This window comes from Athene cunicularia (genome assembly GCF_003259725.1).
Source record: "Athene cunicularia isolate RWA chromosome 8 unlocalized genomic scaffold, athCun1 chr8_part1, whole genome shotgun sequence".
Taxonomy (NCBI): Eukaryota; Metazoa; Chordata; class Aves; order Strigiformes; family Strigidae; genus Athene; species Athene cunicularia.
In genome coordinates this window covers 18,254,508-18,274,063 of record NW_020799109.1, presented here as the reverse complement: position 1 = coordinate 18,274,063, position 19,556 = coordinate 18,254,508, and positions in this window count along the sequence as shown.

Here is a 19,556-nt window from a genome sequence, read left to right as displayed (position 1 = left end):
AAAATGGTCATAAATATAGTTTACGACAGCACTGTGCTTGCAGCCTGCAATGCCAGCAGGTTTCAAGCTAGTCTGTCTTTGTGAGCAAATTGATATTCTAACTTCTCATCTCCTTTCCAGAAAATATAGCCTATACTTGGGGCCAGAATAATCAACTGCTCGAGCTGGTGGAATTGCCCTGAGATTAGCAAGAACTACATGCTCACAGCTGGGGACAGCTTGGGTTTGACAAGACTAATTATTAAAATGAAAAAGAGCAAGAAGAATCAGGTCTTGAAAAAGCTCCAGTGATCTTAGAGGATGTGGCTAAGACCAGGCCCAGAGGTACAGTTGGGGTAATAAATGGAAAAAGCCAAGAGCTCCAGGTGGTGTAGAGGTAAAAAGTGGTTAGCAAAGGCAAGGGGTAGGCTGCATGAGGACTTTGTCCTTGACAATTTAGGGAATGGCTGGTGGATGTGGGAAAAGGTTCACTCCATGCCTAGTATTACACTTGGGTTTAGGGTTAACATACGGCCAAAGCCCAGGTAAACACCAAGCCAAACCTGAACCCTGATCCTAGTCATTGGCTGAGCCTTAAACCATGACCCCCACTTATGGCCCAGAGGAATAAGCTGCTAGAGATCAAATGTTTGCACAGCCTACCCTTCCCTCTGGCAGCCCTTGGGTGCCCCACTCCAACAGGTGCTCCTAATCCCAGGAGTTCTTGTTCACTCTAACACTCCCCCCAGATGTTGGCTGATCACTATAAGATAATAATGTCCAATTATGGCCCAGACAAATATTTCAGGAGTTAATTTTTTGTGTGACTGACGTATTCTTTTGGCTGCCCCTCTGCATTCTGGCCCTGATTTGAGCTGTCTCTCTCTCCTAACCCTAGGCATGGGCAGAATCTTAACCCATGGCCACCAGGCATGGCTCAGAGGCCATGACTGAAATCCTTGTGCAGCCTACCATTTGCTTTGGCAGTCCACAGCGGTTGGAGCTATTCTTTCAAGGTAAAGAGCAGATTAGGTGGTGATTATCCAGCCCTGATTACATCATGTACCTGAGAACAAGTACATTACAAAGAAAACATAAGATAAGACAATAAATGTTTCTTCTCCAGGCCTATCCTACTTGGCACATTGTTCTCGGACACCAAGCAAATGACGTGTCTGGTAGGGTAGCTCAGTATGTTCTTTCTCCAAGGCCACAGTTTCATAAGGCTGAATAACTGTAATATTTCAGGGCTGTGATTCTGTGCTTAACAACTCCATTTTACATGTAGCCTTGCATAAATGATTACTGACCCAAGCTGTTTCAGCTAGGGAGAGAATCACTGTCAGGCCCATGGAAATACACTAACGAACGTAATGCTGACCAAATGTCTAGGACATCATGTCACATTTTTTGAGAACAATCACAAGGTAAAATACTCATTCTTTGGCAAGAGGAGATCTCAATTAGGAGGTGCCAAAGGAATTCACAAAGCTTTGGAAAGATTTATGTATCCCTTCCTCTAGGGAAAGGGGGAACTCAAACATTATTTCCTTGACTGTTTACAGCTGAAAATGAAAACTGGAAACCCATCAGGGACACAAGAATTTCAACACAGTTTTGTTGCCACAATTAGCAATCTATGGAATATTGATTCTGAGGCTGTTGAGCTTGTTCTCAGGAGCCTGTTTTGTAATTTATAATGAATGATTTGCACTTTATAATCTAATTGGAATTTGTAAGATTCTTATGTATGCTGATTTATAAAAATCAATGCTATGTACTGAGATTTTTAGATCTCTACTGTGCTAACACAGATAAGAGAAGGGTGTATTCAGCTGTCCAGTCACTGTTAACTCAAGAACTATCAGACCACACTACTTCGCCTTGGACGAGGCAGCTAAGATCAATTAAGATATAGAAGGTCATTAACAGCAACTTCTCCTTGTAGTGTCCCTGAGAGAACAACTGCTAGAAACAAACGCTGATGTGAAAAAGTATATTTTGTTCGCCAGTTTTCCCTAACACTGGACTTACCGTACTGCTAGTATTATTGTTTGATAGTTTAAGAATCTTCCCCTGCACCTGGCATGTTTGGTGTAAGTGCAGGTGCATTGCAGAATGGTAGTGTCTAAAGCAGCAGTGTCTGAATCTTCATACCGTCACTGTTGGTGATAAAATTTAGTCTACCTTGGCAAAAAAAAAGTGGGTCACAGGTCCAAGGATCCTTAAGTATGTTGTACAGCAGTCTAATCATCTCCTTTGGGATGGCCACTTGTGCATGTGAGGGGTTGCCACAGTCTGTATACCTCTATCTCCTCTTACGCCTGTGTTTGGGTTGAATGCTGAAAGGATTTTATTTTAACAAGAAAGGAAATTCTGGTGGTTTAGGGGGATTCAAAATGCACTTTCTGCTGCAGCTCCAGGGAAGAGTTGTCATTTTCTGTGTTGGTGAATTAGCCAAAACCATCACCAAGAACTGGTGGAATGAATTAGCCCAGATAACCAGGGAAGGCAAATTCTTTTGTTTGAATGTGCTATGAGCTTTTGTCATGTCATTAATAAGATGGCACCACCATTTGTTTGTCCCCATCTGCTTCCCTCGGGTATTTCTGCTCTTAATTAGCTTTACTTCGCAATACTTCCAGCTGTATTTTCTGCTGACCTGTCTTCCACTCCCTTTCTTCCCACACCACCACCACCTTCTTTCTACCCTCGTGCCCTGTTGGATATGACATGTAGTTAATGCTACATTTGAGGCCTTCCAACCACGCCTATTAAAAATATTGTGAAGATCATGCGCTCCAGGATGCTGAAGCTTTGTGGTGCAGGGTTCACAGCATGAAGCTCAGAGAGAGCAAACTGCTCTAGGTACTTACCCTGCTTCTCTGGTAGTTTTTGAAGCCCATGCCAAAAGAATTGTCATCCATGTTAGCTGGCTCAAACTTGGCAAGGATTTCTGGTCTCTTATCTGCATAGCAATTACCATAGAATTAACCAAGGCTCATTTGCAAGGACAGCTACAAACTTAAGTGATTCTTTCTGATTAAATCTGTGGTTTTTATTAAATAGGTCCCCAGGACAAAATTGAAGAGTGGTGATAAAATCACAGTAGTTGCCAACATGGACTTAAACTCTTAATCAATCTTTCACCACCCACTACCCTTTACAGAGCAGAAAGTAAAGCTGGGTGCCATTTCTGATCTGGGGGGTTTCTATCCATCAAAAGCTTTCTGAAGAGGAGGTCTTCCCTGCTTTCTCTTTCAAAACAATTTCAGATGTGAACAGTACTATTTCCAAAATCAAATCTCCAGTATAGCACACAATTTAATATGTAAATTCATGACAGTCACTAATTTCCTCCTTTGCTCCTGAATAGTGTTTTGTACAAAAATTGATTGTCGGACTGTTGCTTGTCCTTAACCTCTCCTGTTACTGAGGGTGTTGAATTATTAGCGATGCTGGGAAGCAGTACCAGTTAGGCAGGAACTGGTATTTCATCATGTTGCTATGGTGGTATGAGCTTGCTGACACGGTCTGTGATGATGGATCCAGACAGTTGGCCATGGAGAAAGTCTTGCCTGTTTAAGGGCTAACATAATGAGAGGAAAGATAGCTGTCACGCCTCCAGACCATTTCTGTATAAAAGAAACAAACCACTGGACTGTTTTGCTAGTTAGGGTGGAAAGTGTGTTTGGTTTCTGTCTCATATAAATAATAAAAGTAATAAAAAGACGCAAATACCTCACCGCAAACTAAGCGGTCAGGAACAAATTGAAGAGAAAAACAAATAGCTGACCAAAGCACATTAACCACTCAGACTGAAATCTGACTTCAATCTGCAATAAAAGGCTTTATTAGCCTCTACACTTGATGTACTCAGTGGATTTAAGCACCCAGGTTTTTTTCCTGCTTCTGGCAAAATGAGGACTGATTAGGATAATTGTGTTCATGAATGTCACTAGCTGGGGAGAAGGGTGCTGGGACTCCTTTGCTTGTTTGCTGTTGTCTCTGCCCAGGAGACCAGTCAGTGCTTGCTCTGTTAGGAGACACTGGCAGGAGTGTGCGTTTCCTTGGCAAAAATGCAACTTGTTGTATTCACAAAATTAAAAAAAAAAAGTTACACAATGTCCTTTTTCCTCAAACACTGGAAATGAGCATAATGCTGTTTCCTTGCTCAGATATCTAAGCCTGCCTTCCAGAAAGTGCCATGCCTGGGTCCCAGCCCCCAGCTCTACATGCCGCTGGCTGGGCTGGGGCTCAGGCTCCCTCTGTGACGGGGGCTCCCACAGCTGCAACCCACCCATGCCCTGGCCTCGTGCTTGTGCTCCATTGCCGAGGGAACTGCCGAAGCCAAATGGCTCGGATTCAAATCATCCAAGACTTGCCATCTATGAGCCTATATCCTGGGCAGTGGCTTCTGGTGTCTGTTTCTCCAAAATGCAGAGCTGTTGCTACTTTATTTAGCCTGAATGCAGTTTTCTGATGTCTCCTAAGTACATGATGGCTGTTGTCATCTCGTTGCAGAGTCTTTTGTGGAAGATTCCTGTTGGCAGTTGTCAACTTTGTGTTTGAGGATGAATTCATATTTAGGTGATGCTTTTTTTAAAGGGCACTTGATCTTTAAATGTTTTGCCTGTGCGTTGTTCAGAAAGGTCTGCCTTATTCAAGGCTGAGGAAAACACTGTAGACACCTTCTGCTGATATAAACTGCCATTAGCAAAAGCCTATCAAATACATCAGCAGACAACTGGGGTTCTTAAGTGCTTAGGAAAGATTATAATAGTTATTGTACATATTTTAGTCATTACTACATTTCTGACCTTTATTAGAGGATTACTTCACACGAGAAAACTCGCAGACCAGCCATGCTGTGCCAATGTGGCATGTAGGGACTCTTTGAACACTGCCACCATGTTTAGAGGGACAGGGAGGCAGAGAGGACTAGAAAAGAGTTGTCTATTTGTTCTAGGATAAAACTTACTAAAACCAAAATCCCATCATTTATAAGTATTTGGTTGTTAAAGAAGTTACCTGGGTTATTCCTGGGAAGAAGTGAATTTTTGGTCTGCAAAAAGAAGCAATTTCCAAATCCCTTGGCCTGATGCATCATGTGCCAGTTGGGTGATGCTGCAGGGTACCCGGCTGGCTGTGGATGCTGATGGAGAGAAAGCTGAGACTGAGCAGACTACCAGGGTTTGTCTGAAGACGTTTTTTCCAGATACCAGGAACTATAATCTTTCCTGGCTTCCTTGAAATGCTGAGTACTAAAATAGGTGCAGTAAATGGAAAAACTGAAGGAGAACACACAAACAACAGATCAAATGGAGTGAAGGCACAAACTTTCACATTTTGGTATTCCTTCAGAGTGCAAGGTTAGATTAACAAAGATGTAGATGATGATACATCAAGAAAAACAAGATATAAAAGTCTGTGTTATATATATTATCTCCAAAGAAAACACACAGCATTTTAAGTCTCAAGAGTAAAACCAGCTTTTCTGAATATGGTGGATCAGGTTTTCAGGATAGTACGAACATTTTCAAAGTCTGAAGTAAGGAACTGTTCTGTAGTTTAGAAGACAGGGCCAGTGCACGATGGTACAACCTGCTCACCAGGACAAAGCTTCCCAGGACGTCCATCTTAAGTCACTGCTTGATTAGTTGTTGTAGTTTTCCCAGAAATTTCTATGTGGAATTTTTGCAATATATACTTTTCACAGTTTATACTATAGTTGAATAGGCAATTGTAACTTGAAATTACAGTAACTTATAAAACTGAATATAACTATATAATAAAACTTCAAATGGCTTGAAACTGGTTTTTGAGAACATGTTGCCTCCCTGGTGGTCAGCAGAGGTTTTTGAGCTGGAGTTCCCCCATATAAGTGGGAGAGAGCTGCTGGTGGGGCCTTCTCATACTCCATGTGAGGTTCTCTGTTTGGGAATGTGCTGCTCCAAGAGTCTGCCAGATGCTGGACATGTTAGTTCCCTGGGTGCCTTGCAAAGGCCATTCTTCTCCCTTCTCCACATAGCGTCTTGGAGGGCGTGTGCTGAGGTGGATATGTTCATGCTGTAATTTTTAATTCTGTGGGATATGTGCCCAGAGAGTGCATGGGCACCTCCAGTTGTATCCTAGAATTTTGAAAAACTACTAAAATAAAAAATGTGAAAAACTTAAGTTCTACAATATCTGAGGATCTTGTTTAAGCAAAAATGTTGTAGCTGAAGTGAGGCCTGGGAATGCATGAGCTGTTGAGTCACCTTCCACCGTGACGTTCCTTCTCTTTTGCTCTTACCACAGCATGTTTCCCTCATGTGGAGGCACTCTGTCAGAGCTTCATTGTAATTAGCTTACTTGCACTGGGAATGGCTTTGATGCTGCCTGGGTCTCAGGAGTGTGAGCCACAGTGAGGAGTTGTGCACAATAGATGCAAAGAGGCAGAGTTTGCAGGAAAGTGCAAACTTCGTGTAAATAATCACGTAGATCCGATGTGTATGTTCTGGATAATAATTCATGCTAGAAGTTTAATTTGAAGTGAACAGGAAAAGAGAGTATTATCAATGGCTTGAAACTGATAGTTGCTGAATGCTTTGAAGTTCCCTGGGGAGCTTGCATAGAGCTTGAAAATCTGGTTCCTGTTGCATGTTACTGTTCCCTTCTTTTTTCAGTATTCTCTTGTGTAGCTTTATTGTGTCTTTATTTATAGACCTGTCTTTTTCTCTGGGATGTTAATTGAAACCTTTTTTATAAACAAAACGTGTGCATGCTAAGTACAAAGGCTGTGCACTTAGAAGGGCTACAGAGCAGAGAGAAGTGCCACTGCTGCCCGACTGTAAAGCTCCATGGGGTAGGACAGACTGTTGTCCATGCAAGGCAGCTTTCTTGGGGAATCTGATGTTTGCTTAAATCGATTTTTTTTTTTTTAATGTTTCTTGGGAGAGCGTTTGACAGTAAGAGACCAGTGAACTGCATTGAGGAAAAAATTAAAAATAAGGGATGCTTTATCCCTTCATTTTAAGAGGAAGCAAATCTGTCTTCAGAAGCAGAACCAAGCTCTGACTGTAGGGGGTATGCCCCATGGGACTGCATATCCTCTGCTCCCCTTGGCTGTACTGAGATGTCCAAAATGTTAACGCGTTCATAGTTTAATGTCGCTAATGCTAATGAGAACTGACAGAGTGCAACATTTCTCTGATTGAAAGCCTTTCTGAATAGTTTTGTGCAAAGCTCTCTAAAGTCAGTGGAAATGTTCTAGCTGACCTCAGTGGGTAGTGAATCAGGTAATACATCACATCTGTCCTAGTCACCTGTGGATGTACATAAATAACATGCTGTTGAAGGTGCTAAAGCTGTGCAGCACAGTTGGTGAGTTTTGTAGAATGTACAAAAACGTCTTTGTAAGTACTGGAATACAATGCAGTCCTTTTAAAAAAGTAAAAAAATAAAAAACAAACCCAAGACCACCCCAAAAAAATCCCCAACTCCAAACCCCCCAAAAACCCCAAACCAAACACACACACACACCCCCCTTCTAAACCCAGAAACCCCCCTACACACACACACACACTGGAGGATTTAACTACTGAAGTTAAATCCTGAAGGTTTGCTTTGAAGAAAAACTCTCTCATATTGTGTGAAAACTGGAGTCCAAAAACAGTCCAAAGGAGTTCTGTGACATTAAAAAAGCCCCAGAATTTCCCGTTGTAATAAAGCGTACTCAAGGAGCCTGTGGACCACTGTATTTGAAAAGAACAGATATATTAGCAAATTGATTATAATTGCTTTATAGCCTTGCTCTATTTAGTGTTCTGAAGCTGAAGTTATCTCTCTGGGTAATAAAACCTATTGCCAGTACAGATATGTAATTCCTGTTAATGTTAGAGTGCGGATGTTACTATTTATTGGCATAGGATTTGGCTTTATCTATTCCTTACTAGCTCTCAAGTATGAGCATTTAGTCAGTAAACTTAAAATTCTTAATAAATTTGTGCTTCTCCAGCAGCTATACAAAGTACCACAAAGTGTGGTAGCAGTACTTCAGTGTCTTCATGTGTCAGTTGAATAGTGTGTATGTGTAGTGTGTGTGTGTGTGTGTATATATATATATATATATACACAGATACATGCATTAAAAAATTTTTTTTTAAATTTGGGCCAAGGACCAGGAAAACTCATGTCTATATTGTCTGTAGGTAGTTTACAATTAATTTGAAGAATCATAAACTTTCTAAAATGGATACTTCTTTTATTGCAGTGCAAAGTAGGGTGTTAGTTTTTATTTTGTAGTCAAGAAAAGTAAAAGCTCTGGTAAAAGTAAAGCTCTGGTGCTTTACTTCTTCAACATTCACTCTTTAAAACATGGTGCCTCATGCATTGGATTATTTATTTTTCAGTATCTTTAACTTTATTTCAGGCCTATGGTGCAGAGATCCCATCTCGTAAGATGCCTGTGACTAGCAGCTCATGAAGTCCTTAGAATGATGTCATCAGTCATCATTAGAGATATCTATCTTTTGAAGCTTTTGAGGTTATTCTGATGCTTCTGGCAGCTAAGGGGGCAAAGGGGCAGCAGCTGCACTGCCCTTTCAGCAGGAACTGAGCTCCTTTCCTGCTTATTAGCTGTGATACCCCACTTGCTTCAGACTCTTGTTTTCCTTCCACATGATGCTGATCTTTTAAGACTTTCCTCCCCAGTGCTGGAGATACCCACTAACAATTTGGTCTCTTTAAAACCTCTTTGCATGCTTTTTCTGTGCTGGATGGAAAAACTTCACTAAATTAATGACAAGCTCGTTTTCAGAAGCAAGCACAATTTCCTTTCAAGCTACTTGGGGGGGAGGGTGAGAGTTCATATTTTCTTCAGCTGTTATGGTTGACTTTTCAATCTTTTTACTTAAATGACTTGATTTTTCACATTCAGAGCTCTGGGAATATGTACAAATATTTACAGATGGCAACAATAATTTGGAGTAATGTCTTGATAAATAGTCGTCTTCACAGAAATTAGGATATCCAGAAAGAATTGAAACTACAAAGGGTTTGCTAGACACCAGCAACAACAGACAAATAGCCTATTCAGTGGAGATGGCTAATCTCCATTACAATTTTGAATTTGCTCTCTCCATCTTACTAGTCTACATTATTAGAGAGAAGTGTCATCTAAACCAACTTTCTTCTGACAGAGCAATTGGGTTTGAGGACAATTTCACATTTCATGTCTCCTACTATTTCAGGAGCTTTCAACATGATAAAATGGACATTTGTATGTACCCTGTGAGACTGCTTCTCTCTGCAGCTAAACAAGTAGGTGCTTCTACACATTTCACCTTCTCCACAAGAAACAGGATTATTCTAAAGAGACTACCTCTGTTTATGTCAGGAAAAATAATAGCGTTGGCAAGATTTCATAGTCTAAAGCAGATCCTCTTTCCTCACCTCTTGGAAGTCATTTGCTGCAGAATACAGCACTGTCTCTGGATCGGTCCCTGTGGAGGTCAGGTCATGGTGACACTGATGTCTTCATCAAATGAAAGATTTGGCTGCTGTGACTGAGGCAAACTTGCCCTTGTACTACTTCTTGCCCTTGTGCCAGGGCTGGCGTTCATATATGTGAGTATCTGGCAAACCAGACCAGAGGCACACATGCAAATGAAAATTAAACTTTTGGGGCAGAACAAAGGGAAGGAAAAAGTTAATTTTTAGCCAGATCATCTCTCTGACTTGTCTTATGGTTGCTACTGGTAAAAGAAGAGGAGAATGTAAAATTGTCTCTTCTGACAGCAGCCAGCACTTCGCTCAGCATAAGGCAAGTGTAAAACTCGTCTGCACAGCTCCCACATTTGGCAGAAGAATCAGAATCACAGTTCTCCACAGGTTTTGGTTTGCCACGTTAAGCACCTGGAGTAGTCAGAAATAGTGAGTGAAAAGTTGTTCTGTCATTAGTTGTAACTATGAAGAGCATGGAATTCATGCAAGATACTGAGATTCAAAAGAGCTTCAGATCTCTTAAGGACCTTACATGATCTGAGGCCATAGCTCTGTTCTGATCCGATTAGAATATATCCACAAAAAACATGGAATGCTTGAAAACAACAAATGCTACTTGATTAACCAGTGCAGCTTTTAAGGCCTTCATAAAATTATAGAAGGGTTTGGGCTGAAAGGGACCTTAAAGCTCACCCAGTTCCGACCCCCCTGCCATGGGCAGAGACACCTTGCACCAGCCCAGGTTGCTCAAAGCCCCGTCCAACCTGGCCTTGAACACTGCCAGGGAGGGGGCAGCCACAGCTTCTCTGGGCAACCTGTGCCAGTGTCTCACCACCCTCACAGTAGAGAATTTCTTCCTAATATCTAATCTAAATCCACTCTCAGTTTAAAACTGTTACCCCTTATCCTATCATTACACTCCCTGATAAAGAGCCCCTCCCCATCTTTACTGTAGGTCCCCTTTAAGTACTGGAAGGCTGCTATAAGATCTTTCCAGAGCCTTCTCCAGGCTGAACACCCCCAACTCTCATAGCCTGCCCTCACAGGGGAGGTGCTCCAGCCCCCTGATCATCTTCATGGCTTCCTCTGGACCCGCTCGAGCAGTTCCATGTCCTTCTTATGTTGGGGACCCCAGAGCTGGACACAAGACTCCAGGTGGGGTCTCATGAGAGAGGAGTAGAGGGGGACAATCCCCTCCCTCGACCTGCTGCCCACACTTCTCTTGATGCAGCTCCAGATACAGTTGGCTTTCTGGGCTGTGAGCGCACACTGATGGCTCATAGTCAGTTTTCCATCCACCAGCACCCCCAAGTCCTCCTCTGCAGGGCTGCTCTCAATCCACTCATCACCCAGCCTGTATTTGTGCTTGGGGTTGCCCCGACCCATGTGCAGGACTTTGCCCTTGGCCTTGTTGAACTTCATGAGGTTTGCCCAGGCCCACCTCTCCAGCCTGTCCAAGTCCCTCTGGATGGCACATCCCTTCGTGTCGACCGCACCACACAGCTTGGTGTCATTGGCAAACATGCTGAGGATGCGCTCAATCCCATGGTCCATGTTGCCAACTAAGATGTTAAACAGCGCTGTTCCCAACACCGACCCCTGAAGAACACCACTCATCACTGCTCTCCGCTTGGACATTGAGCTGTTGATCACGACTCTGACTGTGACCGTCCAGCCAATTCTTTATCCACAGAGTGGGCTACCTATAAAGAGCACATCTGTCCAATTTAGAGACATGGATGTCGTGCAACAGTGTCAAATGCTCTGCACAAGTCCAGGTATATGACATCAGTTGCTCTACCATTATTCACCAATACTGTAAAATCATCGTAGAAGGTTACCAAATTTGAGGGACAATTTGCCCTTAGTGAAGCATGTTGGCTGTCACCAATCACGTCCTTATTTTCCATGTGCCTTAGGTTAGTTTCCAGGAGGATCTGCTCCATGGTCTTGCTGGACACAGAGGTGAGATTGATTGGCCTGTAGTTCCCCATGTCATCTTTTTTTCCCATTTTAAAAATGAGGGTTATGTTTCCCTTTAACTCCTTGGAAATTATGAACAAATACGAACAAGACCCTGATTGCTGCAACCCGAATGAGTCCTGAAAATACATCTCTTTCTTGAAGTTGCAATGAGCTTCCTAAACAGCCTTCCTAAAATAAGGTTGTTCAGTTCATCAGGAGGAGGAGTGTGTTTGAAATGGGGAGATGACTGGTTGTTGAAGTTTACATACGTAGTTATTTACCTGAAGGCTTCTAAATCTATTGTAGCATGGTAGGCCTAACTTCAATAGACATCCAAACAGGGACATGTGTCAGTCTGCTCCTTGTCCTTCTTTCCAAATGCTCCTTTGTCTGTTTCTTCCTTTGAGAAAGTCCATTTCAAGTTACTCTAATCCTTTTAATCTCCAATGTATATGGATCATCAGCTGTGATTGTCTCTTATCTACACTTGAGTGTTTGCGGAGAAGACCATACACTGCCCTACCCTCATCTATTTATAAAATAAACATCCCAGTAACTGTGTAAACATTGAACATTCATAAATGATTGCAGAGAAACACCAATCCATCACAACAGGATCTTGATAAGGCTAAAGCCTGTCTATGTGAACTGTGCTGTAGCAGTTTCTTGACTACACTACAATTTTAGTGTGAAACGATCATTACACTAGCATGGCTTTATGAAATAATTTTGTAATATGGTTGCCACGGTACCCTCTGAAGTAGGAGCCACATTAGTCCTTTTGCTAGTGTGAAATACAGTGAAATGCATTTCATGTGAGGGACAGGCTTAGGCTCTTGGAGTTCAGTACTCTCTGACCAAGTTCTAGATGTGCTGTATGTGGAGAGTTTAATGTTTATTATCAGTTTCACTTATTCAAAGATATTTGATGCTAAAAGTCATCCAAAAATCAATTGTAAAGCTAATCCTGTATTTCTTGTGCATCCAGTATTCTCACTGAAATCAAAATCTTCATTTGCAAAGAATGAGTAATTGAGTTTCCATTTTTACAAAGAGAAATGCTCTATAGAAATAAATTTTAAATTCCTTCAGAAGTCAAGCTGAAAATGTCAATGGCTAGGGTGGTGCATTTTAGTCTTGCCTAATATCAGAGAGCAAAATGGTGCTGTGTGGTAGGAGCTGGAGTTATCTGTAAATGCTGCATGCAGCTGCTGCTACCTGTGGAGTACATATGCCCAGGTACTGCTGACTGATAAATCCCAGCTGATGGCACGCAGATGACTGCAGGATTCACGATGATGCCTCATTGCCTTGCACTTCTGCAGCACTAGTGCCAAACTCTCTTTTGATTTTGATATGTACAAGTCACTTTGAAACGCTAGATTAGGTAGCATGCCATGGGAATGAGGTGCTCTTCAATGTGTGTGCAGAGAACAGAAATCACAGCCTTTAAAAATCTTTCAGAGATCAAAAAATAGCCTTTAAAGCAAGCCTTGGTATGGGAATTGAAGGTGTATCTAGTGATCAAAGAAGTGACCACACTGTACTTCATGTAGCATTTATCATGAAGTTGCTGAGCGTAATTTCAGCTTTATGATGTCTTTATAAAAGTTTTTTCAAAGATCCCTAGTCACTTATCTTGGCAAATCCAGTCTTAACCCAATTATGAAAAGAAGTATTACTTAAGCTAAAGATATCAGAAAATTATTTGTGTAGTTAAAGTGACATGATGGAAGATTAAGTTATGGCAAATAACCATGTTAAATGAGGGTCAGGTTGCTCTCTTAATCAAATAACCTTGCCAAATATTTACTAAAATAGGACAGACTCTTGTAAAAGTATAAATAGTTTGTTAGTTATTTAAATAAAAGATCCTTACAAACCTTATTTGGTATGATTCTTTAATAGTGTTTATGAGGGCTTTTTTAATAGCAGGATTTCCATTGTGATTTTTCACCAGTAAAGTAAGTAACATTTTTTTGGCAAAGTAGATTTTCCCTATAAAGATTTGATAGAAAGCATACTACTTAATAAATTATGAGATACGTTATAAACACTGTATACATGAATTTTACCACTAAATAAATATTTAAATAGAAAGGATGTTCCCATTTCTGGGATTTGACTAGATATTTTGTTTCTGTACAGCAACTTGTAATCAGCAAGTTCTAAATTCCTGATAAGAAAATGCTTAGAAATGCAGGAAGGAGGGGAAATGTTCTGGAAGAGAAAGCTTGCAGTCTTTTGCCCAGACATGTTCTTTGTACATGCTTGTATTTTGCAGAACAGAATATGTCCAGAAGAAAGAAGATAGAATTTTTTTAAAAGGTAGTATTAGAGAATACATGTAAGATAATTCAGCATGAATACTGGGAGCAAATATGCACATTTTCAGTCTCCCTGACTGACTTGGCAGGGGGTGGGAGTGCCTGTATTGATGGCTTGCTCAGTCCTGTTGTGTACAATTCACAATGCTCATAAAAGAAAAGGCTAAAAAGGAGTTAGAAAGTACAAATTACACGCTCATAGTGCAGAAGTCCTGCATAAGGAAATTTAAGAACTTATAAAGTGAAAATCATAGAATTATAGAATGCTTTGGGTGGGAAGGGACCTTAAAGCTCATCCAGTTCCAACCCCCCTGCCATGGGCAGGGACACCTTCCACCAGCCCAGGTTGCTCAAAGCCCCGTCCAACCTGGCCTTGAACACTGCCAGGGAGGGGGCAGCCACAGCTTCTCTGGGCAACCTGTGCCAGTGTCTCACCACCCTCAAAGTAGAGAATTTCTTCCCAATATCTAATCTTAATCCACTCTCAGTTTAAAACCGTTACCCCTTATCCTATCATTACACTCCTTGATAAAGTGCCCCTCCCTATCTTTGCTGTAGGGCCCTTTAAGGCTGCTATAAGATCTTTCCAGAGCCTTCTTCAGGCTGAACACCCCCAACTCTCATAGCCTGCCCTCACAGGGGAGGTGCTCCACTTCCCTGATCATCTTTGTGGCCTCCTCTGGACCTGCTCGAGCAGTTCCATGTCCTTCTTATGTTGGGGACCCCAGAGCTGGACACAGGACTCCAGGTGGGGTCTCATAAGAGAGGAGTAGAGGGGGACAATCCCCTCCCTCGACCTGCTGACCACCCTTGTCTTGATGCAGCCCCAGATACAGTTGGCTTTCTGGGCTGTGAGAGTTCATTGCTGGCTCATAGTCAGTTTTCCACCCACTAGTACCCCCAAGTCCTTCTCTGCAGGGCTGCTCTCAATCCACTCATCACCCAGTCTGTGTTTGTGATTGGAGAATTGCACTTGGCCTTGTTGAACTTCGAGGTTTGCCCAGGCTCATCTCTCCAGCCTGTCCAGGTCCCTCTGGATGGCACATCCCTTCCCTCCAGCATGTCACCGCACCACACAGCTTGGTGTCATCAGCAAACTTGCTGAGGGTGCGCTCAATCCCACTGTCCATGTCGCCAATAGAGATGTTAAACAGCGCTGTTCCCAACACTGACCCCTGAGGAGCACCACTCATCGCTGCTCTCCACTCAGACTTTGAGCTGTTGACCGCGACTCTCTGACTGTGACCATCCAGCCAATTCTTTATCCACTGAGTGGGCCATCTGTCAAATACATATCTCGACAAGTATGTCATTCTGGGCAGTGTCAAAAGTGAAATGTAATTACAGCTTGGACACTTCTTTATATAGGAGAAAGACCATAATTATTTCATTAGGTTTCAGCACCATAGATGTTAACACCACCTATCCAGTGTAATTACAGATGGTCTGAGAAAGGGGTAAAAGTTACCATGTATGAATGGATGGGGTTCAGAAAGTACCCCTGATGAACAGATCAGGCAAAGATTGTTCACCAGAAGGTTATTCTGAATCTTCTTTTTGGTTGTTCTCTGCCTAGTATGTCTCAAGATTTAGCAACTGTAAGGCCATAGTCCATCTTAGCTGAATGGAAGGTTACTTATGAAATGTCACATTAAAAAGGTTGGGTTTTTTTGGAGAGAGATTGAAACACTCAGCAATATTTTCAGATAAACTGTGTATGAGAAGCAATTTGGCCTGAAATCTTGAAGACTGAAGTGTCTGGCTGCAGATTTGAAAATAGTACTATGTCTGTGTCAGTTTTGGTGCTATTTTTAGGATTCTGATTGTGTAATCTGTAGTTGCGGTGGTGAGCATTTATGTGGTTCATTTCTTTGGCTCTGGTGGAATTGGTCATGGGAATAAGATTTACCAACACTATCAACCTCTACTTTCTAGTTCTATTTTTTTTCAACCTTATTCAAAGCATCTATAGGAAGTAGGTGTGTATTGTACCGAGGCATTGATCACAATTTCTTTCTTAATGTGAAAATGGCCTACTCTGAAGGGATCTTGACACAGGACTCCATAGTAAGTGCTGAAACTATTGCAAGTGACAGTCCAAGAAAGGAACAAGCCTGGTATTCTCCAGGCAAGGTAAGAAAACCAACTGGAGTCCCAGCTACAAGCCACCAGAAGCTAGAACCATTAAATAAAATAGTGGCTGCTCACTTTATTTTACAAAGGCTCCATTCTGAGGTTCTGCCTGTCTGCACATCATAAGGAGTAATAGGATATAAAATAATTTTCAGTTGAAGACCAAAAAGATCATTGATAGGACCATAAAAACTGTGGAGTATGCTACATTCCTAAAAAGACTCAAAGTCACCCAATAGGAAAATGAAGCTAGCTAAGAGCTAGACTGCCATCTAACTCTAAGCATAACCTCCTGTAATACTGTTTTAAAAGCCTGGAGGTATTCCAGGTATGTGATCAGATGATTTTAGTCCAAATGATATCTAAGCAAGTGAGGTAATAAAGGCATTAACCATAGATGAAGCAACTAAAAATATGTCAAACAACTGAAAAAGGACAAGCAAAAATGGAAACAAACAGAAGGGGTACAAAACCATAGCAACAGTCAGTGTTGCTGGCTACAATAACCTTGTATTAACTGGAAATAGAACTAAGTAACTCAGGGATTGAAGAATAAAAGATAAAGGCAGTTTTAGTATTTTCTGTTTTAAACTATACTGTTTATGGAGTAATACAGCAGAAAGCAATGCAGTTTAAAACAGCAGTGTAAAAGGACAGGAATAGATAATTCTGTGAATGAAATGCATTCTATGTTTAAAATTCTTCAATGAAAGAAAATTCAGAGCGTCGGCAGTTTGTGCTTATCACAGAAAATACTGCTGATGCAAGCAGATTGCACAGGGTCTTTCCTGTGCAAATGTTTGCAGAACCATCAATCATAATTAAATGGCAGTCTTTAACTGGTGGCACTGTTTATATGAAAGGTGATTCCAGTGCTAAAACAGTGTGAAATGTAATGGCAAATGAAATGTCTTTTTAGTAGGAGGAAGGAGAGACAAGTAATAGTATCAGATTTACAATATTGCAAAAAGTAGGAAACAAAAAAAAAACAAAACACAGCAAAACCGCCCAAACAAACAAACAAAAAAATCCAACAACAAAAAAACCCACCCTGAAAATAGACAACAGGAAAGAAAGTGAACAACAGCAAGATTGTGCAATTCTGTTAACGTGTTTCAAGGGCTTGGGAGTTTGCCAGTACCATGTACTAGATGGCTCTACTTCAGCAGATTATAAAGCATGAGCGTGTTTTATACCTGTTAGTATTCTCAAAGAGTTGAGGTAGTGCATGTGGAAATCCAGCTGGGTTCTGATGTAATGCTTCAGGCTTTCTGCCTGCAGGTTTCCTACCATGCTTGTGGCTGAGTTTCTTGCTGTCTTATACTGTACTTGCATATGTGCTAGAGACAGTCCCCTTGTGGGCAACAAATTTGGGTCTCTTCCATCTATGGGTCAGCTATTAACAGATCTTAGATGTTTCTGTCCTTTAGCAGGCTTGGTAGAAAAGGTCAAAAATGGTTTTGTGATAAATGTACAAACATTACAATCACTAAAACCTCCTTACTGTAAGAGAACAGACTAAAAAAACCAAGGCCTGCTAATTAATGCAAGGATAAATGTATCAGTTGTTTAACTTAAGGGTGTGTTGAGTTGAGAGAAAGAGCAGGTTGGACGGGAGAATGAACGGCTGGGACTCATTTGATTGTAACAAAGCACCAGGCGTTAGCATCAGAATTTCTGCAAAGCCGAGAAATTCTCAAGAGAGCATGCTCATCTCCTGACTTGAATGGAATAGTGGGAAGAATAGCATCAGCCAAATGACTTTAATCTAGATTTGCTCCAGCAAATACTATTTGATGAGGCGAATTCCAGAATATTCACTATAAATAAACTATTTGGACAGCTTTGATCCCTGTTTTCTATTAGTGTTCTGCACCCAGTGTTCCACTGGACACAAATACAAATGTATGATGGTCACACAATACGTTTTGACAAAAAAAAAATGAAAAACACCAAAGAAAACACCAAAGAAAAACACCAAAGCAGCATGCTAAACCCCATGTTCTCTCTTTGTAATTAAGAACAGCATGCACACTTTTTAAAAATTGATAGAAATCACAGATACTGGGGAAGTACAGAGATGGGAAAGCCTGAAACAAACAAGAAAAACAACTCTAGGCATGCCAGTGCACTACAATGGAGGAGATGATTCTTACATATTTATTTTTCTGTGGAAATCCTCACTTTTTTGAATTTCACATAACCCAGCAACAGGGCACTGTTCTGTGACCATCTGCACAGGCCAAGGGCACTCATCTTACCCGACCCTCATGCAGAATGGTGGGCGCTCCTCTGAGAGCAAGGGCTGCAGCTCTAGCTGGGGACTCTGCACCAGTGACCCCAGCAGTGGACAACGCCTCCACCCAGCCAGAGCTGCTGAAGGGAGAGGCTGCAGTGCAGACCTCAAACTGCGGGAAGTGCCCAGACCGTTCTCCTGGGGCAGGGAAAGGAGGCAGACCTGCCTGCAGAAGGTGTGCCCAGGTGGAGGAGCTCCTGCAGCAGTGGCTGAGCTGCAGGAGGTGGTGAGAAGGCGGCGTAGCACAGTCTGCGGTGGACCCATGGCCAAACACTCCCCCACCGGCACACACGGAAGGGCGGGGGGGGAGGCACTAATGCAAAAGTTTGGAACGGCAAGGACCTGCAGGAAAAAGAGACGTCACCCAAAGCCTAAGGTGCCCTTGCAGAATGGCTTCACTGCTCAAACACGGCAGTGTTTGAAGTCTGGTAGATTACTAGTACAATTTAGGATGTAAATGTAACCTACAATTGTTCATACCTTTTTTTTTTTTTTTTTTTTTTTTTTTTTTTTTTTTTTTTTTTTTAAGCGATCCTACTAGTTACTTGAAGAAACTCATTAAAAGCCATGTGCTGTATTCTGGCCATAAGGGTATATGACACTCCTCCCTAGAACATACAAATTATGCTTCAACTCCTACTTTATTTAAGTTTTAACTTGAAACTGAACTGTTCTTGGGGACTACAAATAGCTCAGCCAAGTCTATTCTGCAGTTTCAGAGCAAAGAAATTAAGAGAGTAGTCGTGCCAGCTCGCCAGGAGGCTATTGCCTTATATGTAATACAGAAATTGGAAAGGGGAACTTCTGAATTATGAAACTGTCCACAGTTATAGAAATACATTAATAACAGCAACAGCAGAAGGCACAAGTGAGTCAGTGTTGGAGTTGGCATTGCCCCACAAAGCCAGGAAGCGATAGCTGAAAGACTCTGTTGTTGCTTTGTACTTTGGCTCAAAAATGTACTGTCAGGCAATACTGTCCTGTGACGGCTCAATTGCTACATATTCTGAAATGTCCATACCCTGAATATCTTGTTCAAAGAAAGTTTTTTATTCAAAAAAGCTTTGTTTATGACTGTGGTGGTTTGACCTTGTCTAAAATGCCAGGTACCCACCAAGTCGCTCTATCACTTACCCCCCTTCCCCCTTTTTTTTTTTTTTTTTTTTTTTTTTCAACAGGGCAAAGAGGGGAAAGAAAGTAAGATAGGAAAAAACCCCACCCAACCCTTGTGGATGAAACAAAAGCAGTTTTAATATAAGCAGAGTGAAGCAAAGGTCCATGTGTGCAAAGCAAAAAAAAAAAAAAAAAAAAAAAAAAAAAAAAAAAAAAAAAAAAAAAAAAAAAAAAAAAAAAAAAAAAAAAAAAAAAAA